This window comes from Thalassophryne amazonica, chromosome 5 (genome assembly GCF_902500255.1).
Source record: "Thalassophryne amazonica chromosome 5, fThaAma1.1, whole genome shotgun sequence".
NCBI classification, from domain to species: Eukaryota; Metazoa; Chordata; class Actinopteri; order Batrachoidiformes; family Batrachoididae; genus Thalassophryne; species Thalassophryne amazonica.
This window is the reverse complement of record NC_047107.1, coordinates 42,077,261-42,103,177: the sequence shown is the minus strand read 5'-3', so window position 1 is coordinate 42,103,177 and position 25,917 is coordinate 42,077,261. Positions and strand designations below refer to the sequence as shown.

At 40.2% G+C, this 25,917-nt stretch overlaps 1 long non-coding RNA gene across 1 annotated transcript; it reads right to left on the bottom strand.

The window, feature by feature from the left end:
• Window positions 1–4,945: 4,945 nt before the first annotated feature.
• LOC117509765 lies at window positions 4,946–24,599 on the bottom strand. Its single transcript, XR_004560507.1, has 3 exons — window positions 24,587–24,599; window positions 9,112–9,114; window positions 4,946–5,028 (listed from the first exon to the last, which is right to left on the bottom strand). It is a non-coding gene; the product is annotated as an uncharacterized LOC117509765 (long non-coding RNA).
• Window positions 24,600–25,917: the final 1,318 nt, after the last annotated feature.

The following is a 25,917-nucleotide window of genomic DNA, read 5'->3' as shown; positions in this document are numbered from 1 at the left end:
AAAACCAACTAAGATTTTATATTGTTATTATACTCAACAAAAATATAAACGCAACACTTTTGGTTTTGCTCCCATTTTGTATGAGATGAACTCAAAGATCTAAAACTTTTTCTACATATACAATATTACCATTTCTCTCAAATATTGTTCACAAACCAGTCTGAATCTGTGATAGTGAGCACTTCTCCTTTGTTGAGATAATCCATCCCACCTCACAGGTGTGCCATATCAAGATGCTGATTAGACACCATGATTAGTGCACAGGTGTGCCTTAGACTGCCCACAATAAAAGGCCACTCTGAAAGGTGCAGTTTTATCACACAGCACAATGCCACAGATGTCGCAAGATTTGAGGGAGCGTGCAATTGGCATGCTGACAGCAAGAATGTCAACCAGAGCTGTTGCTCGTGTATTGAATGTTCATTTCTCTACCATAAGCCATCTCCAAAGGCGTTCAGAGAATTTGGCAGTACATCCAACCAGCCTCACAACCGCAGACCACGTGTAACCACACCAGCCCAGGACCTCCACATCCAGCATGTTCACCTCCAAGATCATCTGAGACCATCCACTCGGACAGCTGCTGGAACAATCGGTTTTGCATAACCAAAGAATTTCTGCACAAACTGTCAGAAACTGTCTCAGGGAAGTTCATCTGCTATGCTCGTCGTCCTCATCGGGGTCTCGACCTGACTCCAGTTCGTCGTTGTAAACCGATTTGAGTGGGCAAATGCTCACATTTGCTGCCGTTTGGCACGTTGGAGATGGTGTTCTCTTCACGGATGATGCGAAGGAGATGTGTTGCACTGCATGAGGCAAATGCTGGTCACACCAGATAACTGACTGGTATCCCCCCCAATAAAACAAAACTGCACCTTTCAGAGTGGCCTTTATTGTGGGCAGTCTAAGGCACACCTGTGCACTAATCATGGTGTCTAATCAGCATCTTGATATGGCACACCTGTGAGGTGGGATGGATTATCTCAACAAAGGAGAAGTGCTCCCTATCACAGATTCAGACTGGTTTGTGAACAATATTTGAGAGAAATGGTAATATGTATATTGGAAAAAGTTTTAGATCTTTGAGTTCATCTCATACAAAATGGGAGCAAAACCAAAAGTGTTGCGTTTATATATTACTGCTCTCATCATTTTTATTTTTTGTTAGCAGAATGTCAAAAAAAAAATAATGCAGATTTCAGCTAAATTTGGCTGAGTGATGTGTCTTAGGTGAAGGAAGAAGTTATTAGATTTTGAGCCCCATGTAGCTCCAGAATTTCTTTTAATTCACATTTTTAAATCATCTATTGATTTCCATGTCATATTTGGCCATGTACACTTCAGTTCATTAAAGAGAGATAAATGGAAAAAAAAAAAATCTTGGGCCATGAGGGGCATGTGGGTTCTCTGAGAATATATAATATGGGGTGGAACCTGAAAGTAGAACTTTTTCAAAAAATTTTTTGTAATATTATACTGCAAACAAATCATGTTTTTAATGCGCTAAATACTGGAAATAAGCATTCTTTTAAAGTCAAAATAAGAATTTAATTATGCTTTTTTTTTTGGCAGCCTGCAGCTTTGCAGGCTGTCACAATGGATCTGTTAGCGAACTGCATTTGAATTTGGCACAAGTTTGACTCATCACATTTATGTGATGTGACAAATCCACGTTTATGTGCAGAAACACATGTACAGCTCCCGGTGTTTCCAAGCAGTCTCAAAAGCAAGTCTTAATAGCAGCACTGTGGGTTAGTGGTTAGCACTGTTGCCTCACAGCAAGAAGGTCATGGGATCCATTCCCACCTGTGGCCTTTCTGTGTGGAGTTTGCATGTCCCCCTCCGTGTTTGCGTGGGTTTCCTAGGGGTGCTCCAGTTTCCTCTGGTTATGTGAATTGGAAACTTTATAATTGTCCAAGCCTCCCTTGCAAAAGAGATCTCGATCTCAATGGTACTAACCTGATTAAATAAAGACGAAATTAAAATGAATCAGGGTTGTCTCTGATTAACGTCTGAGATCTGACAGGATCAGGTGTGCAGAGTGGAATGGTCAGCTTAAATGGCAAACCTGGCATTGTGAAGGTAGGTTAATAAAAATATAAAAACTGTAAATGGGTAATTGGAATTGAATTACATTTTTTTGAAGCTTGAAAATGGACCTTGCAGTTTTTCTAATTGGAATTTTGGTGGCATGATTATTGGTTCTCACATACAATCAGCGATGCTGTCAGAGAAGTTCACTCCTGTGAGGAATCTGATTTTAATCAAACTTGGCAGGAACTTTGGGAAGGAAGGACATTTGAGGATTTGATTTTGGTTGGTATATTGGTCAAAAGTCATGGTCAGACATCAACATAATTTTTTTTAGAAAAATGTCTTATTTTATGAATGAGTTCAGATATTTCATTGTTAGTGAACTTGACTGTTTCAAAGTTCATGCAGTATTATTATTTTGAAATGTGAACGTGGCATTGCTGTGGTCTCTGAGCATTTCTGATCTTGTTCAACCTTTTGGCCAAAGAATGAAGCAGCGAAAAAAGCAGAAACCTTTTACGCTGCGTTTCATACGAGTCACACCTGTAGAGCTGCATCATTCTCTGTCCCTCCGTCTCTGTCCTCTCATCGTCCCTGTCCCTCCTGTTCAGTAGCTAATGGATTATCGCGGTTTCCAGGGTCTGCTCCAGAAATGTTCTCCTGTGGAGATCTTGTAAGAAGTGCCCTCAGCTGGTCTCGTTGTCTGCCATTAGGCCTCTCCACACTTTTTATCCCTAGACCTCCGAGACCTCAAACTGCCAAATGAGTTGAATTATGGCCAGTTATGTGGAGTGGAGCCGCCGTCACGGGGGAGAGGCCTGAGTCAGTGGAACTAACCACACTCCTGACCATTAAAAGGCAGCCTGACACTGCCTCTTCATCTTCCCCCTGCACACTCAAAGGCCAGCACTGCAAACCCGTGTCCCCCAGAGGAGAGGTACTCCAGTGCAGCAAGCCAACCAATGAGACAGCCGGCTGCTCAGGCACTCAGGAAAAGGACAAAAGTGTTGCCTTTGCTGTGCTCTAGCTTACAGCTCGTCAGCTCTTTGTGGACTTCAACTTATTCCCCTCTTCTTTTTTTGTTTTTTTCAGTCAAGTGATGACAGGTTGCATCCAGGGTTGTCCAATCATCTTGTCTAAAATACCTGGATGACATGAACAGTGGCAATGAATTTGGTCAGTTTCTTCCATTTTCTTCATAACTGTTGACTTTTATCCACTAGACCTCATAGAAGCTTCAAAAGGGATGAGAAGATACTTTCTGAATGTCTAAGTAAAGCTCATTTACTAGAGGTGGGCGGATCGATCCTAATATCGATACTATCAATACCAACACTGGTATTGATATTGAACAATCCTCGTGTAAAAAGATCGATACTTGAGCTTTTTTCCTCTCCCGCACGCACTGACTGCATGCAGATTCATCAAAGTCTACTCTCTGTAACAGCAGCACTGCACTGTGTCACACAACACGCAGCAGTGCACCCTTGTATTGTGGTTTGTCAGCCCTCTCCCTCAGGAGATTTTGTTTTAAGTTGTGTTGAGTGATATTTTTTTAACAAAATGTTGATTGTGATAATAAAGTATTTTGCTGTCATGTACAACGTTTGGTGAAATTCTATCCTGGGTCTTTTGGATCCTTTGGATCTATGAAGCTTAAATATGTAAAAGTATTGGTATCGGTATCGATATCGGCGATACTGAGCCTGTATTTACTTGGTATCGGATCAATACCAAAATTCCCGGTATCGCCCACCTCTATCATTTACACAATGGAGGAATATTTAGTGACACACGATAAACAAGCAAAGACATGGTAATGGATTATGCAGTAAGCATCTTATTACAGATTTGTTGGTATTGTTTGAGTTTATGTGTTATGTCCTATTCTTAGGCTTTGGAAAAGCCTGAGCATGAACATTATAAAATGTAGTGAGTGAATAGATAATTTATGAATGAATGAATGAATGAATCCTTCCCCTTCAGTTTAACACAATAACTCAATAACAACGTATGCCATAATCTTGTAACTTGCAGATCAAGTACTTCAACGGAATTTGAGGTGGCCTACCAATATGCACACCTGCTAGCCTTGGACATGGCATTTCATGTGCATTGTCCCAGCTCATCCACCTGTAAATGTGTACTGGCCTTGACTGGGAAAGTAATCTGCCATGGACTGGTGTTCTATCTAAAGGGAGTTGTAAACTGCCATCCACTTCACAGTACCGATGAGCACCAGCACCAAAAGGCCTTGGAACCTACTTACTTGTTCTGTATCTTCTTGTAACTCACCAAACTAAAAGGACATTTAATGACAAGAAAGTCAAACACTAGATAATTCAAAATGTTTGCCTATATCATATACCATCCCTGCTGAATGATTGTTAGTGGAGTGATGGTGGATTAGAATTCGGTGTGGTTCAACATGTTTTCATGAAGTGGATTGTATTATATCAAGTCAAAGTGAATCACAATATTTTGTGCATACATGAATTTTGATGCACATGAGCTAGGTTACCTAGGGTTAGATATCTCTTTTGCTGTTTTTGTTCACAAAATCTTCCTTTTTGGGAGGGGGGGGGGGTGCACTGTCATCAAATAATTACATGGAATATGCAAATTCTTGTACGTTTTAACAACGAACACTGAATGAGAACAGCCTAGATAGTTAAAGAGTTAAATCTTTTTCACACAGAAATATACTGGAGAAAAAGAAGCTGCTTTTCTAATTACTTTACAGTAGAGCCCAACTGAGGGTGTGACGATTTACCCAGACGGACCCAGACTGACTCCAAATAGGAGTAAATTAAGTACTTTTATTTGTATTTTAATGGTTTCTTGCAGCATTTTGGAAATGTGGAAATGCACTCCGTTCTCAAAACGGTACATGAAAAGCAAACGGCACCTGTCCAGACGTACAGTGGGATGCACTGCTGCCTCGTCAGGGCTCGTGATATCAGACTGCAAAGTTCAGAGAGTCTGTTGTGTGTCCTCCCTCAAAATTGGGACTACTCATAAGCATACTTCAACATTCCTTGTTTGTTGTTTCAGCATTCTTAAGAGCTCATTTCTTGGAGAGAGAGAGAAAGAGAGAGAGAGAGAGAGTGAGCAAGCGAGCGAAAGCACAAGAAATCAAGCGCACCCTGTGACAAGGTACCTCCTATCGGCCTATCTGCATTACAGTGATTACATTGTAAGACCCAAAAACAGTCATACCTCCATACAGCAAGCAACATACATGGAATTGGGACGCTACTGTCCAAAAGGTGTCATCACAGTTGCTTGAAAAATTTCAAACTAAAACACATACAAAAACACCATACTTGTCATATAGTTGTTGATTACACCAGCCTAGGAGAGCCTAGTTTGAACCCCTTACAGATAGATGTACACATGCAGACGCAGAGGGTTAGATTTGATCTGTCACAATAACAGGGGCATCCTGACATGATGGATACAGGCCTTTTTCCCCTCCCCTCCCGTGTTCTGCCTCTCTGGTAATCTTGATGCAGTGTGTAATGTTTGCTGTAGCCGGCGGCTGAAATTGAATGAGTGATACAACCAGAGGTTCTGGGATTACCGTGGGCAGAATTGATGCTATCTGTCCAATGATGTGTTATTTTGTGGAAGTGAAGCAACAAACCGGAGAGAGAAATGGTCACAGCCCTCTGTATGATTTTACACTTTAAGTGGCGAAAGACAAATAGAATAACAGTGATGTACTGGCAGGAGCTGTAAATGGATGAATGATTTTGCTCAATTTCGACATTCATTTGTCTTTTGTTACATTCTTTTACAGGGTTCCGCATGGCAGCTTAAATACTATTTATTGCTCCGCTCTGCCTACGGCTGCAGCATCGGTGCACATTTTTAGAGGTGAGACAGGTGGTATCCAGTCTCCACTCTGCTAATAGGATCCACTCAAAAAGGGGTCGGAGGTAAACTAATGACACCTGCAGTCGGTCTTTCTTCCTGGAAGCTTACACGAAGGCTGGGCTTGTGGGAATAAAAGCATGCTGCTATGAGACACCGCGCGCCGCACCCAGGTCAGCCACAAACTGTGGAAAGAACTAAATTCAGCTCTTTCTGTCGGCTTAGGGCACAGGCTGGCGGTACTGGGCTATTGTTGCGGGGTCAGGTAAAAGGTGTCCAGATTTCCAAAGCAGCTGACAACCATTCATCACACATTCAGCAATAGTTCAGTACAGTATAGCTCAGAGCTGTGAAGTTCTGCCTTAGGTAGGTTAATGGACCCGTACAAACCTTTTAACAATCTGTTTCTTTCAGTATTTTTTTTAATTGATAATTGGTACATATTGGGAAAAGATGAGCACCAAAGGTATAATAATGCACCTTTTGATGAAATTTAAATCTCTCCCCCCCCCCCCCCCCCCCAATATCAAGCTTTTCCATTACTTCAGTTATTTTTGTTCTTTTGAAAAATCTAAATGCAAGAAACCATCCATTGTGTTTTAAGATAACAGCATCTTCAGTCACCTTTCTTCTTGTACTGTAACTTGAATTTCTTTCATGTATCTATAATACAGATGTATATATAGTTGTATTACTTGTATAAATTTCTCTCAGTAAAGATGAGTAAAAATAATGCTGAGTGGCCAATTTCAGCTAATGACAATAACAAGAGCAGTAACACCAAACATGAAGTATATGAACTGTGTTAACTGATAATGGTTTTCTGAAGCATTCCTGAGCCCAGGTTTACACAATGATGTCGGTTTTTAATTGCAGTGCCGCCTGAGGGATTTAAGGTCACGGGCATGCATTATTGGTTTTCATGTAAGCTTGCTGCTTACATGTAGAAAGTTCTCCAGATTCTATGATTCTTCTGATTATATTATGGACTGTAGATGATGGAATCCCTAAATTCCTTGCAACTGAACATTGAGAAACATTGTTCTTAAACTGTTGGACCATTTTTTCACACAGTTGTTCACAAAGTAGTGATCCTCGCCCCATCTTTGCTTGTGAATGGCTGAGCCTTTTGGGGATGCTCCTTTTATAGCCAATCATGACATTCACCTGTTTGCAATTAGGTGTTCTTTGAGCATTCATCAACTTTCTCAGTCTTTTGTTGCCCCGTCCCAACTTTTTTAAAACATCTTGCAGACATCCATTTCAAAATGAGCAAATAGTTGCACAAAAAATGATAAAGTTTATCAGTTTGAACATTAAACTATGTTGTCTTTGTGGTGTATTCAATTGAAAATAGACTGAAGAGGATTTGCATATCATTGTATTTTGTTTTTATTTACATTTTACACAATGTCTCAACTTCATTGGAATTGGGGTTGTATGTTAAAATACAGCAAGGTTTAATATTTATTAATAATTAGGTTACTAATAATTAATCTATTCCAAACACAGACAGATTACAAACAGCGCATCCTGTTGCTGTATTTAAATATTGTGCCAACAGATGAGTAAGTGTTCATGTAGGGACCTCCTGTAAGCATTGATCAGCCACATCCTCAAACATCCACGCTGTATTGCCAGAAGGTTCCACCGACAGCTGTTTATTCCAGGGGCAACTGCCTATTTTAAATTTGCTTAAGGAAAAATGATTATTGCCAATTAGATGGCCATTAATTGTGCAAGCATGGGATGCTGCCAGCTGTTTACATAGGAGAGAAAAATAGCCCTTCTTTAATGTTTTCTCCTCTCACAGCCAACAGCACAGTCTTTCTCTGCTAGTCTGATCACATACAGTAACCACACATGGCTCCATACTGTAAATTCAACAGTGACAGAAGGACAAAGAATATGATTTATCATTTTAAAACTGCAACAGCAAACAGAATGTTTGTGTGATTTTAAGAAAATCAATTAAGGTGGAACAGTATGACTCCTAGTCTGATCCCGTGCTGTAAACGTATGAAAAAGTGACTTTTTTTTGTTTAAATATTTTTAATTTTAATTTTCGTTAGTTTTCACAAAATAGTACCAAAAGAGATAAGTAAATAATTATACAAGGAGTGATTACAAAATAAAACCACAATAACACCCAGAAACCCACCCTCCCCAGCTGTCACCACAAAAACATATACAGGTATTGCACTGATAGGTCAAATCACATACAACAGTGATAAGTGTTCCAAGAACAGATTGTACATTGAGAAGTAAATTAACATACAAAGAGAGAGAGAGAAAAAAATTTTCTATGACCCACGAAATACATATCTAATCTTCTCGAGACGAAGATTTACTAGGACCTCTCTTATGAAAAAGTGACTTTTAACAGAGAACTTGGGGCAACTTATCCTCTGATTTGGCCCTATATGAATACATTGAATTTAACTGTGCCCACCAGTAAACTGATGATGTGAATTAAGAAGTTTAATACAGACCATGCCCTTATTTTTATAAAAATTTCATTAGCTGAATTAACCACATTAATTTTGTAGGATTCAGTTTGAAGGTGGGTTGAGGTTAACTGAAGGGTGAACACTGGCTTGTTAAAGGCATCAGGCTGATAATAAACAATCTTGTGCGACAGAGTGGCCAAAAAGTGTCGGACTTCCTTCCAGTCTTTCACCTTAACTGATGACTTCTTTGGAAAATCCTGCCTTCAACTCAAAGTGGTTCTGATTGGCAAAATAACAACTAACATGAACAGATGTAATGAAAACCTGCTACTTCTTGGTATTTTATGGCATACTGTTGCTCATTATCATTTGCTTATTATCATTTTCCTGACAAACACCCCCCAAAACAACGGCCACTCTGAAGGACCGATAACAGAATCATTAAGCAAAAAGCTTATTGATGTCGGTGGATTGAATCATTTCTTAACAATACCCGAAAGGAACCGGTTCTCGATACCTATCCCTACTTACGATCAGATAGTACTACCAAATACAAGGACATTTTGGATGTGCGTCAGCCATTTTGTGGTATGCATCATGGAACACTCTGACAAAAGGGAATTGTTAAAGTGCAGTACTTGAGAAATAAAGTAAACCAGGCTGTTATTCCACATTGTTGGGTTTTGATTGCATCAAAGAGCACAGTATTCCAAAAGAAAACATGGTTACTGTTGCATAGTAAATAAAATACCCACTGCGAGAAATCCTGAGCAAAGAAAGTTGAACTTGAGTTACAAAAGGAGCAGTATTATTTGTTTTCTTGGGTGATTTCTCCATTATCTCAAGGGCATTTTCTGAGTCTCTTTAGCACACTTGTTGAATCCTCATTTAAAGTTTTTAAGGTCAGACCTCTGCAATGTGAGTCGACAGAGATGCGATTTCATTTAGCTGAAAGCAACGCCACCAAGGTCATGATTCCGTAATAAAATATTATGAAAAAGTGTACGACTGAGGAAGGACAGAGCCTTGCGGCTGCCAGACAAGCTGGCAGTGAGCAATGAATTAAACACAAACTGCGCTTTGCCATGGAACTCATTTGACCCTGAGTTACTGTGACGGAGAGCCAGTACAGGACAGATTTAAGAAAAGAAAAAAGTAAGATTCAAGTTCACATGACAACTGTGGAAATCTGAGGGTTGTAACATTGTGTTAAAGTACAGTACATGATGAACTCTGTCATGCTTTAAAGCTGGTGTCCCTTTCAATTTTTACTGTTTAAATCATAAAAAGACTATTCTGCACCTTTCTATAACTTGGCACCGCTCGTCCTGTGACCACTGGGTTCGGCTCCAGCAACCCTGTGACCCCCTTAACTGGAATAAGTGGGTATGAATTAATGATCAATAATTTACCTTTTCTAGAAAAAAACAAGGATTGTGACCCATGTGTGTTAAACTATAGCTACAAGCTGTCATGACACACTTGTTTCACAGCAGACAGTTTGAAGGTCAAACCACAATGCTAAGCTACATATGTTAGTGTTAGCATTGCTGACCTTCAGTTTGGTGAAAGTCCCATTTAAGTTATAAATCTGAAATAGAAAGACAACAAGAGACACAGGTAATAAACACAGGACACCAGAGATGTCTGGATAAAATCTGGACATATTTCATACGATATCTGCAAGACTCCGTTCTTAGTACTGATGCTACGCTGTGTTTACTTGGTTAGCCAAAATAACATAGCAGCCTGTTCTCATGAAAAATTCAAAGCAAAATGTATGAAATATGGTGCAGAGAAATTCTTACATATTTATATTCATTTTTTTGGATTTCGCACATATCCCACATATTTTCCACCAATGGCATGGACACCAACATGGCAGATTAATCAAGTGAAAATAAAATGTGGTAACTTGTCCCATTATGGTTATTCTATGTCTAAACTCAACCTTATCCCTAACCTTAAGCCAAAATACAAATTCACATTTCTCAGTATTTTAGGCAAACCATGCATTGTGCATGCACATGGGAATTTGTAGCAATATGCATGAAATGTCACGCTTAAGGGCCCTGTCCCACTGGCGTTTAAGAGGATTTGCGTATGGATTGCGCACAAAATTGGCTCATATTCACGTAACATCCGCAATATGCGTGAAACATGCTTGTATGAGTCGGCCAACACCCGCACACGTCCGCAATTATCCGCAAAGGCATGTTTTTCCGTTACCAGGATTTTTGAGCTGCACTAAATTTTGGCTGCGGATGACATACTCCATACATAATCAATACATACACAGTACATACATCTACGTACTCAATCTGTGCGCTGTATATTCGCCGTCATCTACTGATATCCGCAACTGACAGGGATTTGCGGCTTGGCAGCGGACTGGGACAGTGTGTAAAATGGATATTTTGCGTGCCCATCATGTCCACATCACGGACTAAACGAATAAAGCATTTTTATTCCGTCTGCTTTGCATCTGATTTGTGGCGGACGCAAATCAGATGCACTGTGTTCACAGCTGGACGCCGTTCTTTGTTCTACCGGCTGCCACGTGCTCTGTGCTGGATGCTGTGTATATAAAATAATTATTTCGTGCTGGATTAATCATTTTATTCTGCAAACTGGCTGTTGAAAACGGCCCTAATCACCTCCTGCATCACAGAGGAGGCTGCAGCTTAGCCGTTCACGCTCCAGCTGCAGAAAGCATTTTGAGCCGTCTAAAAAGGAAATTATTTGACTTGTTTACATTGTCAAGGCTTGATAAAACAGTTGTGTGTTTTTTCCTTCTTGTCTGCAGCTGTTGTATTTATTCCTATGTTTATAACAGATTTAACTTCTTGTTATAATCATTGAGACGAGCTGTGCTCTGATGCAATCTGCTGATGTTACCACTCACCCTGTTCACTGCTTCTCAACTCCAATCAACTTGTCCAAGTCCAGCAAATCCTCCAGAGGCTGTATTGTTGGTGTGAATAGTGATGCTGAAAGGAGTGAATGCGCTTCTTTTATGACCACAATGCAGATGCCGTGCACGCGCAACACGTGCGCGATGCATTCATAATACACCCGTAATACTGCCGTGATAATCGCAATGCATCGGATCTGTTTCCTCACTACATGTGTTATACAACCGTGATTGTTCATCATATATTCACTATATATTATTAATATATCCGTAATTCATACTGGGACCTTTGTCATTTTTGACGACAACGAACGCCCATACTTTGTGTACTCAATTCATGCGCGATTAATCCTCTCCCCAGTGGGACAGGGCCCTAACGTTTCATATCCTATAGGAAACGTGGTATGAGAATATCTTGAGTGGAGACACTATGACATTATATCACAGATGTGACTACAGGTATGTCAGTGGTAGCCCAAATGGTAGTAGCAGATATAAGACAATTCCATGCAGGGGCGCAACAATGGGACCCAGTAGTATGAACAATGTATGAACTATGTATTGCTGTACTGCTACTACCTACTAACACATTAAAGCCATGCTATGATTATCCGTGTCATGTTTTTACCTATGACATGGAGGTAATGTTCTCACTGAGGATTATTTGGTTGTTTGTCTCTTAGCAGGATACTTAAAAAAAAAAAAAAGTCATGTAAGGATTTCAGTGAAATTTGGTGAGCAGATAGATAATGTTCCAGGAAATAAGTCATTCAGATTTGGAGATGATCTGGGATATATCCTGCAACTGAGATGCAAAACAATGTTTGGCACATAGCAACGTTTAACTCAAAAGGTTGTGAGAGGATGTTAGTGAAATTTGGTGAGCAGATGGATGATGGATGGATGATTTTAGGCCCCCTTCACATATAACATGAGACGCAGAAACTGGAAGAAAATCAGTGAACCAAACATGAACCATCCATCTGCTGTCACGAGGGATGCACGGTTGCACAGGCATGCAAGACACATTGGCGATGATTTTGTGCATGCTTGTGCACGAACACAGGGCGAGCAGCTGGAACGTGTTGCATCACATTGCACCACTGATGTGGAGAAAAATAAAATAACAACCAGCTGTATAATTAGTGAAAATCACTGGGCTGATATCAATAATAAATAAAAAAGGATGCAATACAGAACCCTGCGGTTAAATAACACTGGTAAAAAAATAAATAAATAAATCTCACTCATGGGATTCGAACCTGAAATTTACAAAAGCTCAGATTACCAGACGGGAACTTTACCACTGCACTACATTCACTGTGTTACAACAAGAGTGGAAAATGCTAAAATCAACAAGGAGATAAACGTTTATAATAACTGACAAAACGGTGTTTGTTACGGGGTATTTTGGTGATACGTGACTGAAAGTGGTGTATTTGTGGCACTGTTGGCTTGCCATATTGTCATAGTCCTGTGGTGTGCAACATTCAGATCGCCTGACTTGTGATCTGATGGTCTCTTTGGCACCACATTTTCTAAGTGGCTAGCGAGCAGTGTTGGATGTTCGTGTGTGTCACCTGGAATTTGGCTGACACCTGCCGCGAGAGGGATCGAATGGGCTCTCACAGGGCACTCTCTGTCTTTCAGCCACTGGTGTGCATGAATAGTTGTAGCAACAGGTGTACGAGGCATTAGAGGCAGCTCAGATTTTTCATGAATGGCATGCAATTCCTCCTTTGTGCGCTAGTCAGCTTCAGTTGTGTTATGTGTGAAGGGGCCCTAAGTTTGAATTTGATCCAGAAGATATTTTGAAAACAGCATCTTGATGTTTTCAGCAACATGTGGCCTTGGTGGAGGTATTTCTGTGGCTATGACACACGAGATTTTGCAGGATTTCTGCCACTTCATGTGCAATTTCTGCCGAATTTCTAAATGGTGACAAGATTTCCACAAATTAATAATTTTACATTTTTAGAGTTTTTTTTTTTAACAAAACCTCTCAAAGTAGTAATACTGAAATACATTGTTAATTAATATATGGTGCTACTGCATTCTTTCATAGCTGCTGAGAGTATTGGCACATTGTTGCACAGAAATGTCTTGTACATATTGTGACTTCCACTTGGATTCTGACTCTTGTACCTGCAGCCACATTCTTATATCATAGCTTTATTAAACATATTTTTACCTAGCTGTGAGCTGTAAGTGAAAAATACAATCAAGCTCATTATATTTGCCACGGAATTTCCCCAACAGTTTTGCAGTATACCATGGAAACAAGGATACTTGTCAATTTTGTGAAAAATCAAACGAGGCTACACCTTTAAGCCTTTTTTTTGATAGAAAGAAAGGACACAATAAAGGCAGGATACTGGAAAGTAATGTCAAACAACCTGATTGTGAGAAGAAAATGGATTAGACGCATTATTTGAGCTGGAAGAGGAGGTGCGTGCAGCGCGCCGTAATGCCTGCTGCCATCTTATCTCACTCCGCAACTGTGGCCTAATCTGTTGGTCGAGCACGCCTGCAAATAATTTCTCTCCGTCAGATAGACAATGGAGCTGCCACCTTATTGTGGATCTCGGATTACTGCGCTGTGCATTCTGTCCCGCCCCTACACAGACCCTCGATAAAGGATTTAATGGAATATCCGTCCGTGGCTAATTTGTGTGTTCATGTGGCAGCATTCATAAACATAAGCTTAAAGTCCACACAGAAATACATACAGACTTCTCATGTATGCTCCTGACAAGAGCGCGTGCACACAAATGCATGCACTACGCCGTGCACATTTGCGCCTGTAGGAATGTATTTTGAGGCGACTCATTCATTTACCCCGATGTTGTCAGGAATTATTGCTTCCAATCCTTATGGCTAAACTGTAAACAAATTGAATGGCCTGGATTCAATTAACTCTAACCTAACATAATTAGACTAAATCGCAGCATGAGGAGTAAGAGATAATGGTTTTGGGGTTTTTTTCACCCTTGAACCTTAACCCTACTTTCCCCATTTGTTTATCAAATTTGTTTAAGCCAATAGATTTTTAACACGCCGGCTTAAATACATTTAATCACCAATTTTAGCTTCGTATTACACTTGCGCTTAAGCTAATTACTCCTCAGAGTTTATCATGTGTTAACAGTGATGGCTTTGCATTATGTATCTACAGACCTAGAGGGTTTATAATCATAAGAAAACAAATGTTAATTAATTTACACAGCAGTTTACTTGTATGGCTCAAAGAAACAAGTTGTCCTTGTTTGGTGACCAACATTGGTGAATGACTTTGGTCTTCACAGTGGCCTGTTGGTGGCGTATTTCAACAATGCTAATGACTTTGCCTGATAAATTAATTTTCTGAGTGTCTGTTCGTTTGCAGCAGTTGACTTGATGCGTGTTTTCTCAACTGTGGTGAAAATCTGTGCAGGTTTTCTGAAGTGACAGCTGTGTTTCATCTCATATGAGGATGCATTCAACAAAACACTGCCCACATGTTTGCTTTAAACTAAGTAGCCTTTAACTGCTTGGACAGACAGCAGGCTGTTGCACTTTATGTATTTGTTTATTTTTGAGATAAGGAGCCTCTTTTATGGATAAGCAGCTGACGCTTCCGCTCTGTCAAGCTGGGACAGGCTGAGGGAAGATAAAATAGAGTCTGTTAATCTGGTGCTGGTGAGCAGAGAGAGCGATGTTATTGACCTACGCTGGCAGCAATGTGTTTCAATTATACACTGCCATCCATTTGTCAGGCTAGCGGAGCGATGGGGGGGACACGGAGTTCAGGCCTGGGTTAGAGTCATTCTCCATCACTTATGATGTGTCTTTGGAAAGTACTTTAATTGAATTACCCAATTTATTCTTCAAGCAACAATGCCCTGGCCCAGACCCATGACGTGAGACAATTAGATACAAGTTTAAAATCTGGCAGTTTGCATACTTTATCTTTTCATGGTGTACACAGGAAAAGAGACAGCTAACTTATGGTCACGTTCTTTTCCCCTTTACCCTGAATGAATTTTATTGATGTTAATGTGAGCAGAGAGACAATCGAGACGATTTCATTGCACACGGTAAAGAACACAGAGCTTCTTGAAATCTCTAATACACTAAGTGCAAGTGGAACTGACTTCTTGGGTGTCACTTCTACCTATCCAAGTATATAGTCTGCATCTTGTCATTTCTCAGTTAAAAAATGCCTTAATTATGCCATCAATATTGTGTGGTTAGTTGTAAGTTCCACTGACATAGTACAATACAATACAAAACAAATTCAAGTGGCACTATTCCAGAATTTATTTAACCCTTCCCTGTTTTACTTTTGGAAATGTTAAACTCACCAATAGCATTAAATGTGGTGTGAATGTATCTACAATGGTGCTCAACTGTACACCTATGGGTGTCTTGATTGGGGTATGTTTGGCAGCAGTCCGACTGCATTGGTGTTGTGAGTCAGCAGAGTCTAATTAACAAGTGAGGTGTGGTGGATCAGTAGTTAGAACACTGATCTTCTTTGCAAAAGATTTGCTGGTTTAAATCCTGGGATGGTCTGGTCCCTGATACCCCCCCTCCTCACCCAGCAGTAAAAGTGATACCTGATTGATAGTTGGGGAAGGTGTAAGGCATTGAGGAAAGGAATTGGTCACATAATTTTCCATCTGCAAACTATAGCGAGGATCCGCCCCATCTTATCTATGGCTGATGATGAGACCCTGATTCATGCTTTTGTTTCTTCTAGAATTAGATTATTGTAATGTCCTATTTTCATTGTTACCGCAATCCACCATTAGGGGTCTTCAGCTGGTTCAGAACGCTGCTGCCAGACTTTTGGACATACAGCAGAAGGTTTGAACATATCACACCCATTTTGGCATCTTTACATTAGCTCCCTGTCTCTGTGAGAGCAGATTTTAAGGTTTTGTTATTGACTTATAAAATTGTTCATGGACTGGTGGCGTCTTAACTGGTCGATCTAGTGGAAACCCTACATGCCGGCCCGGGTTTTGCGGTCGCAGGATGCGGGACTACTCCGTGTTCCCAGGGTGAAGAAGTCAGCGGGTCAAAGAACTTTTTCTTATCGTCCACCCGCTCTGTGGAACGGTCTTCCTGCGACCGTGAGGCAGTCAGAGTCCGTGGACATTTTTAAATCAAGACTTAAAACCTATTTTTATTCTCTTTCTTATGAATAGCTTTAATTTTTTATCTGTTTTATTCTTTTACTTCTGTTTTTAATTATGTATTTGAATTTTTTATTTTTATTTATTTATTTTAAATTTTATATTGAACTGGTTTGTGTGAGGCACCTTGAGATGGCTTGTGTTGTTATTTGGTGCTTTATAAGTTGATTAAATTGAATCATCTTGACATAGACTAGTGTATGTGCTACTGTAACTAGCATATCCTTTAGCTCAGTAATGAGCATGGGACTCACCCTTTGTCTACCTCCAAAAACCTGGTCTAATGTCACATGCAGTTTATTTATCCAGTTTACAGGATGGACTACTCAAAATCACTTCATGTATGTTGGCTCAAGACTGCATCAGACTTCACAAGCCCAGACCAATAACCATTTCCAGCTGGATGGCCTGGGACATGCAAATGAAGTGTCTTGGCCAAGGACATAGAGAGGTAATATTATCGGGAATCAAATACAGATCTAAATGATGGTAGTTGAATTCCTCATCCCACTGAACTATTTGCTTTACAATTTTTTATCCAGAATTTAATGTGCCCCAAACTTTTGCAATGTAGTTGCAATACCAGTTTACCCATGATGAATGCTTGTACTTTTCCTGGAATGGTTGCCATTTCATACATTCTATTTTAGGCAACATAATAAAATACCCTCTGTGTTCTCCCTGTTAAGCACAGAAATACATTTCTTGTCAAATTTAAAATCAACTTACAGGAATTCTTTTCAAAAATGAGATGGACCCCTTCAATCAAGTATTTTCTTCTTTGTTCATCTCTACAAGCATCTGAGCAGATTCCCCGGAATATTTTCCTTGATATTTGCAAATTACACGTTGTTGAGTGTGATTAATTCTAATCAAGTTCAATTTATTCTGATAGAGCAGCTGGAAGAAGCCTAAGTGTCGCCTGCATACTGTCTGGAATCTGTCTGGCTAGACGGCTTGCCTGTCGATCAGCTTGACCTCAGTTCCAGGTGTAGAGCAGGTTCTTGTGTCAGATGCACACTGGCCTACTTGCACTCTGGACCTCACACCTGGCTGTTCACCAAACTCTGATTGTCACTTCATCCATTTTCACCAGACATCGAGTCTCGCTGTCTGCTCCAACTGTCTGTCTAATCAACAGCGCTCCTCTCACAGTATCGCCACAGCTCATCTTGTTAATGGCGAGGAATGGTGGATAAAAATGTACTCTCTATAAGCATGTAATGTACACCAATTATGCTAATTTTCAGTGTTGCAGATGGCCCAGTGTTGATTGCAGTTTGAGGATCAGGAGAGGCGGTCTGAAATTTGAACGTGGGAGTCACATGATGCTCATTACTGCACAACCCCAACCAAATATGCCTTTGTCACTCGTCATCCATCTGTGCTGAATGTTTTTGACAGATAAGACTGTATGTATAACTTACAGCTTAGAACCGATAGTGAAACAGTTGTCTTATTTTTAATTGGACGTTCTCTTGCTAAGCCGTATTGGGTATGTTCTCTGGAAGATGAGTATTCTTGAAAATGGCAATGTGTCCTCGATTCTACAACTGGATTGTAATGTCATTTATGAAGTAATCACACAAGAAATACACAATTTATGTAAAAAGGACCCAAAAAAAAGTAGATGTGTAAACAGGCAATGGAAAACAATTACAGTATAAAGGACATCCTAATAGATGTTTTCATACCACACTTTAACTACTTACATTTCTCTTTCTTGTAGGTGTGAGTGCTACAATAGTGGCGAGGGCTGCCCACTGCTCCTAGTGGTTGGATTATATCCAACTGTAAATAGGATTGATTTAATTGATTTAATTTAATTTTGTTGTATCTATGTATATTATACAAATAATGAATGTTCAGTGGTATGAATATTTTATGAGGTGAATTAAATATTCATTCCATTGAAAGAATGTAAAAACATTCATTATTTGTTTTATATATAACAGCTGAAATAGATCCTTGTCATTTGATATTTTATTAATTTATAAACAACAGAAAAGGGACTTACATTTTGGTGTTCCACTGCTGCTAAAGTCCAACACAAACTTTAAATAGGAGTCCAAATTGTGACGTGTAGTCCGGTGATGCTGTCCACTGACTTCGTACTTACATTAAAAAAAAAAACTTTATGTAGTTCCTCAGTCCAGCCAAAAGTCACATCAGCTTTTTAGCTTTTCATCTGAACAGCTCTTCATGCATCCAGACAGCTTACAGGGGAGTGGATTTTGTGTGTGTGTGTGTGTGTGTGTTACAAGAACTACCACCATCAATTAGCTCAATCAAATCATAATGTCATCCCGCATGTGCGCGCATGCTCATACAACTGGGATGGCCTTGTGTGCTTGTTGACTACCAAAACAAAACATTGCACTTCCTCAGTGAAGTGAAAAAAATCACGTCAGAAATTAGTCCAGCTTTTCATTCTAACTTCCTGCTAACTGCTTCCAGATGGCTTACAGCCGCGTTGTGTGCGTGCGTGCACATGTTGTGTGTGTAGGTGCATGTGTGTGTGCACAGAGTGCAATGGTACCAAAAGTATGGAACCAAATTTGCACTCTAAATGTAACCAAATTTGCACTCTAAATGTAACCAAATTGTACTCTAAATGCAATGCAACACAAATGGGATGAATAATACATGTCATGTGACATACAAAATACCAATCAAATGACAAGGATCCACTCAGCCGTTACGTAAATGTACAATGACAATAAAAATTCTATTTGATTCTAATCAGTTGGAATTCAATATCTAACTTGATTAATGTACTTTTTCAGATTCGCTCTACAAGTTTCTTTCGGACGTTTCATTCAAATGTTACATATATCCCTTAAACATTTCTCTAAAAATGTTCCCTCATCTTGTTGCTAGATTATCCACTACAAACATACACACGCTCATCTTCAACCACTTATCAGAGATTGGGTCATGGGAGTTGAAGCCTATCCCAGGGGCGTGAGGTGGGGTACACCCTGGACTGGACACCAGTCTGTCGCAGGGCCACATATGGACAAACAGACACATTCACACCCGCACGCACACCTACTGTTATGTTTAAGGCAGGAGTAGCGTCAAATCAAACCGCAAAAGCAGGCAGCCGGGATCCAATGATCCAATGTGAAACACACTTCAACATACAGTGACAGGGTGTAGAAAAAAAGGGAGGATCCAGGAGCTGACTAAACTGACAGGAGGCAGGGGCACAGTGTAGGATAATCATACAGACAGTACTTACAAATGGGGATCATCTGGTGAGACTGACAAACTACCATAACGAAAGCAACAGACCGGCAATTAATAAAGGAAAAGGTGTGGCTTATAAACTAACTGAATACACTGACAACAGGTGCAACGAAGAACCAGGAATGGAAACACAGAACCACATGAGAACACCAGGAGACTAAAACATGACATAACATGGAAAATAAAACCAAATCCAAAAACGTAAAACCAAAACACTAAGTACACAACAAATGCGAAAACCAACATGGAAGTAAAAGACAACAAGAAAAGTGATAACTCAAACATAGCTCAAATAACAGAGCAAAACCCGAAACCTAAGTCAACGAATATACAAAGAAAATAAACACGGACCTCTGAATTGAAAGGATTGAAAATGGGAGACACATAAGACAAACCTAAGAAATACATAATGAAACTGAAAAGCAGGAATCATAAGGACCAGAGACTGTGAGTGGGGGAAACATGACATGACAGCAACACAACAACGTGAAGGACTTACACAGACAGCAGGCTATACACAGAGTGACACACATGCAGGGGAGTGCACACCACAGGTAAAGCCACACACACACACACACACCCACCCAGCCAACACACGACAGAGATCCACGCAAGACTCAGACACGAACCAGGAAAGGAGACATACACTCACACATACACCAGACAGACGTGTCCCACACACATGCGCTGGACCCACATGGATGAGGAGGACATACACAACACACAGACATAAGACTCATCCAGCCACGGACACACAGCAGGGACCAAAAGGGGGCGTGGTCAACAGACACAACATAAACTATATTCAGACAAGGAAAGGACTGGAACACAAATCCAAAAACGGATGGCACAGCCAGGGCAAGAGGAACGCACACACAACACCAATGGACAATTTCAAATCCAACTAACCTGCATGTCTTGGATGTGGGGGGAAGCCGGACAACCCGGACAGAAACTACACAAACACAGGGAGAACATGCAAAATCCACACAGAAAGGCTGCAGGTGGGAATCGATCCCATTTCTCGCTGTGAGGCAACAGTGCTAACCACTAAGCCACCATGCTGCTCCACTGTAAACATTGCAATCAAAGGGTTACAGTATAATATTTCAATCTGAAGAAGCTTCGAATGTGTTTTTTACAGTTTGAAGAAAAACAATAAAAACAATGATATATTTTCTAACCCAGGTGTGACATCTGTTTTTGTATGTTGAGTCACTGCAATTCTGTGCATGTTGTTTCCCTCAACGATAACCTGAGTGCAATATTGGCGTCTTTCCAGTGACTGGGTGCTGCCTCCAGGGCCAGGAGAGCCCCTCCAAATGCCAGTCCTCTTTGGGAACTGTGACATTCGGAGTGTGCCAAGGTGTGCAGTGTGCTAGGAAAGAATATGCACTCAGCTGTAAATTCATCATCTTCACAGTAGTGATGCTTTTTCTTTTGGCTATTAAGTCGGCTCTATTTTGCCCACATCTCCTCTTGGACCTTACTAAAGTGGACCCTTGCTGATGTTCAAATGAATGGAATCCTTTCATAACACCATAGTCATTGAACCCTGAAGAAAGACTATAGCCTTAAGTCCTGCAACCTTTGTGTCAGGGGGTTCCTGCTAGGCAAGATTCCTGTTTAGTGAATAAGTGGGGTAATTACGGTGAAGTTGGGGCCATGCAGCAAATGTCACCAGCAGATAAACAGTAGGAGCAACCATTCTGTAAAGGCCTGATTTATCCACACTGGACCTCCTGTAGCCTGCAGATGAATTAGAAGCATCTGGGTGTGAAAATACAAACTAGATTTTCTCGGCATCATGTGAGTTCAAGGATGCATGTAATTGTAAAAAAAAGAAAGAAAAAAAAACTGTAGTTAGTGGAAAAGACCTCAGGTTAAACCTCATTTTGGCACACATTAAAAAGCTCATGTCGGTGTAAAAGGCCGCTGCTAATTTGATGGAAATTAGCAGTAGATTTGATCTTTGCCTGCTCTAGTAAGAACATCAGGAATTTTTTACACTGCAGGTTATGCTAGTTTCAAGTATGTTTGTGAAAAATGAAACTTCTCTTTCTCTGAAATAAGTAGAGCTCAACATGTCTCAAACAAACATTGTATGTTTTAGTTAATATGTGTGTTATGTTCAAAAGATTATTTGCAATAAATCTTTATGATTCTTATGGGAAGTTCCAATACAGTGTTACATATTGATGCAGACATTTTGGATGAAATTCTGTATGATTCTGGATTCATGGACAGATACACTTACAGTGGGGGAAATAAGTTTTGACCCCCTGTCAATTTTTTAGGTTCTTCCACCTACAAAGAATGGAGAGGTCTGTAATTTTTATCGTAGGTACACTTCAACTGTGAGAGACAGAATCTAAAAAACAAAATCCAGTAAATCACATTGTATGATTTTTAAATAATTAATTTGCATTTTAGTGCATGAAATAAGCATTTGATCCCCTAGAAAAACACAGCTTAACAACTGGTACAGAAATATTTGTTTGCCATTACAGAGGTCAGACGTTTCCTGTAGTTCTTGGCCAAGTTTTCACACATTGCAACAGGGATTTTGGTCCACTCCTCCATACAGATCTTCTCCAGATCTTTCAGGTTTGGGGTTTCAGCTCCCTCCAAAGATTTTCTATTGAGTTCAGGTCTGGAGACTGGCCAGGCCACTCCAGGACATTGAAATGCTTCTTTCGGAGCCCCTCCTTAGTTGCCCTGGCAGTGTGTTTGGGGTCATTGTTATGCTGGAAGACCTAGCCATGACCCATCTTCAATGCTCTTACTGAGGGAAGGAGGTTGTTTGCCAAAATCCCGCAATACATGACCCCATCCATCCTCCCTTCAATACAGTGCAGTCGTCCTGTCCCCTTTGCAGAAGAGCACCCCCAGAGTATGATGTTTCCACCCCCATGCTTCACGGTTGGGATGGTTTTCTTGGGGTTGTTCTCATCCTCTAAACACTGCAAGTGGAGGTGATTCCGAAAAGCTCTATTTTGGTCTCATCTGACCACATGACCTTCTCCCATGCCTCCTCTGGATCATCCAGATGGTCACTGGTGAACTTCAAATGGGCCTGGACATGTGCTGGCTTGAGCAGGGGGACCTTGCTGCCCTGTAGGATTTTAAACCATGACAGCATCATGTGTTACTAATGTAATCTTTGTGACTGTGGTCCCAGCTCTCTTCAGGTCATTGACCAGGTCCTCCTGTGTAGTTATGAGCTTTCTTAGAATCATCCTTACCCCACAAGGTGAGATCTTGCATAGAATCTCAGACCGTGGGAGATTGACAGTCATCTTGTGTTTCTCCCACTTTCTAATAAATAATCATAACAGTTGTTGCCTTGTGCAGGTCTACAGTTTTGTCTCTGGTGTCCTTAGACAGCTCTTTGGTCTTGGCCATGATGGACAGTTTGGAGTGTGATTGATTGAGTGTGTGAACAGGTGTTTTTTATACAGGTAAGAAGTTCAAACAGGTGCAATTAATACAGGTAAAGAGTGCAGAATAAGAGGGCTTCTTAAAGAAAAATTAACAGGTCTGTGAGAGAGAATTCTTGCTGGTTGGTCAGTGATCAAACAGTTATTTCATGCAATAAAATGCAAATTAATTATTTAAAAATCATACAATGTAATTTTCTGGATGTTTTTTTAGATTCTGTCTCTCACAGTTGAAGTATACCTACGATAAAAAATTACAGACCTCTCCATTCTTTGTAGGTGGGAAAACCTGCAAAATTGGCAGTGGATCAAATACTTATTTCCCCACTGTACATCCTCTCTGCTTTTGAACTTTGATACTTCAAATTTAACAAGCTGCTTACCAAACTTAATGGAAATTTCACAACTGAGTTTTTTTTTTTTGTGGTTCCAAGAAGAGATTGCTCAGTTGAATGCAAAAGTATGACACTTTACAGTGAACAAGATGCAAGATGCATTGGACTTACTTTGTCTAGACTGCAAATGAGCAGGAAAATTGTTGCGGACCAAGGCCTGGAGTCTGGGGGACTTTAAAAATTGTAAACATAATGATAGGCCTATGTAACAGGCCCATGCTCTTTACCACTTTGTTATTGTGACCACTGGATTGTAAAGGCACCTTGACACTTGCATGAATTTGATCCCCTCACTGCTGCGCAATTCATCAAGCCGATGGAACCCGCTTTGTCACACACTTTGTCCCATTTGACGCCAAGTTATGTAAAATAAGCATTTTGTAGCCGATGACGCATTTTCTCTCAGAAGTTGGCTGAAGAAGCCATCTCTCATTGCTCCCAAAATAACAGGGAAATTATCTGCAGCTGCAGCTTCTCTCTTGCGCGCTGTACGGTGAAGAACGCATTTAGAATTGTCTCAAAGGTAATTATTTATAATATTTATATTGTAATGGATTGGTAAAACAGTTGGCATTAATTATGTTTATTATAGGTGTAGCATCTCATTCAGATGCGCTGCGCTGTGGCAATGAGATGCACTGACTCGCAGTGACACACAGTGTCAAATAGGTTGCACAATGCTCACAAGTTCACAAAATGAATGCGTGACAGACGTTTTGAACGTTTCAAAACTTTGCCAGTGCGTAAAGTTTTCTTTGCGCATTGGCTCGTAGCCATGCACAGTTCACATGCAGTTTACAACAGTTTACATGCCAGATTGCATGCCAGTGCGGGAATCAAATTCTTTCAAGTGTCAAGGTGCCGTAAGGCTGTCTAGATGCTGAGTTCCCTTATCTCTGTCTGACATGTTTGTCATTTCTATGTTGTGCTTTTTTAAAAAATGCTAAATATATATTTTTTCATTTATTTTATTTGTTATTGGCCATATGGCTAAAGCAGATACTCATCCCTTTGAGTTTGGTCTGCTTGGTTTCTTCCTACAAACAAAAAAATGCCAGAGGGAGTTTTTATTCACCACTGTTGCCTAATATAAATATAAAATATTAATATAGTTAAATATAGAATATATAAAATACAAATACAAAGTTTTTCATGTTAGCACATGAAAGACTTAGCTCATCCTTTGAAAAAAAGGCATTTAGAGACCCAATATATACACACTGAACAAAAATATAAACGCAACACTTTTGTTTTTGCTTCCATTTTTCATGAGCTGAACTCAAAGATTTAAAACGTTTTCTGTATACACAAAAGACCTATTTCTCATAACTATTGTTCACAAATCTGTCTAAACCTATGTTAGTGAGCACTTCTCCCTTATCCATCCCACCTCATAGGTGTGGCATATAAAGATGCTGATTAGACAGCATGATTACTGCACAGGTGTGCCTTAGGCTGGCCACAATAAAAGGCCACTCTGAAATGTGCAGTCTTGCTTTAATGGGGGAGTCTGGAGGGGTCAGAAAACCAGTCAGTATCTGGTGTGACAACCATTTGCCTCATGCAGTGCAACACATCTCCTTCGCATAGAGTTGATCAGCAGCCAGATACCATTGAATGTGAGCATTTGCCCACTGAAGTCAGTTAAGATGATGAACTGCAGTCAGGTCGAGATCCTGATGAGGATGATGAGCATGCAGATGAGCTTCCTTGATATGGTTTCTGACAGTTTGTGCAGAAATTCTTTGGTTCTGCAAACCGATTGTTGCAGCAGTTGTCCGGGTGGCTGGTCTCAGATGATCTTGGAGGTGAACATGCTGGATGTGGAGGTCCTGGGCTGGTGTAGTTACACAGGGTCTGTGGTTGTGAGGCCAGTTGAATGTAATGCCAAATTCTTTGAAACACCTTTGGAAATGGCTTATGGTAGAGAAATGAACATTCAATTCATGGACAACAGCTCTGGTAGACATTCCTGCAGTCAGCATGCCAATTGCACGCTCCCTCAAAACTTGTGACATCTGTGGCGTTGTGCTGTGTGATAAAACTGAACATTTCAGAGTGGCCTTTTATTGTAGCCAGCCTAAGGCACACCTGTACAATAATTATGCTGTCTAATCAGCATCCTGCTACACCTGTGAGGTGGGATGGATTATCTTGGCAAAGGAGAAGTGCTTGCTAACACAAATTTAGACAGATTTGTGAACAATATGATAGAGAAATAATTATTTGGCATATATAGAAGATGTCTTAGATCTTTGAGGTCAGCTTGTGAAAAAATCAGGGCAATATATATATATATATATATATATATATATATATATATATATATATATATATATATATATATATATATATACGTATATGTGTGTGTGTGTG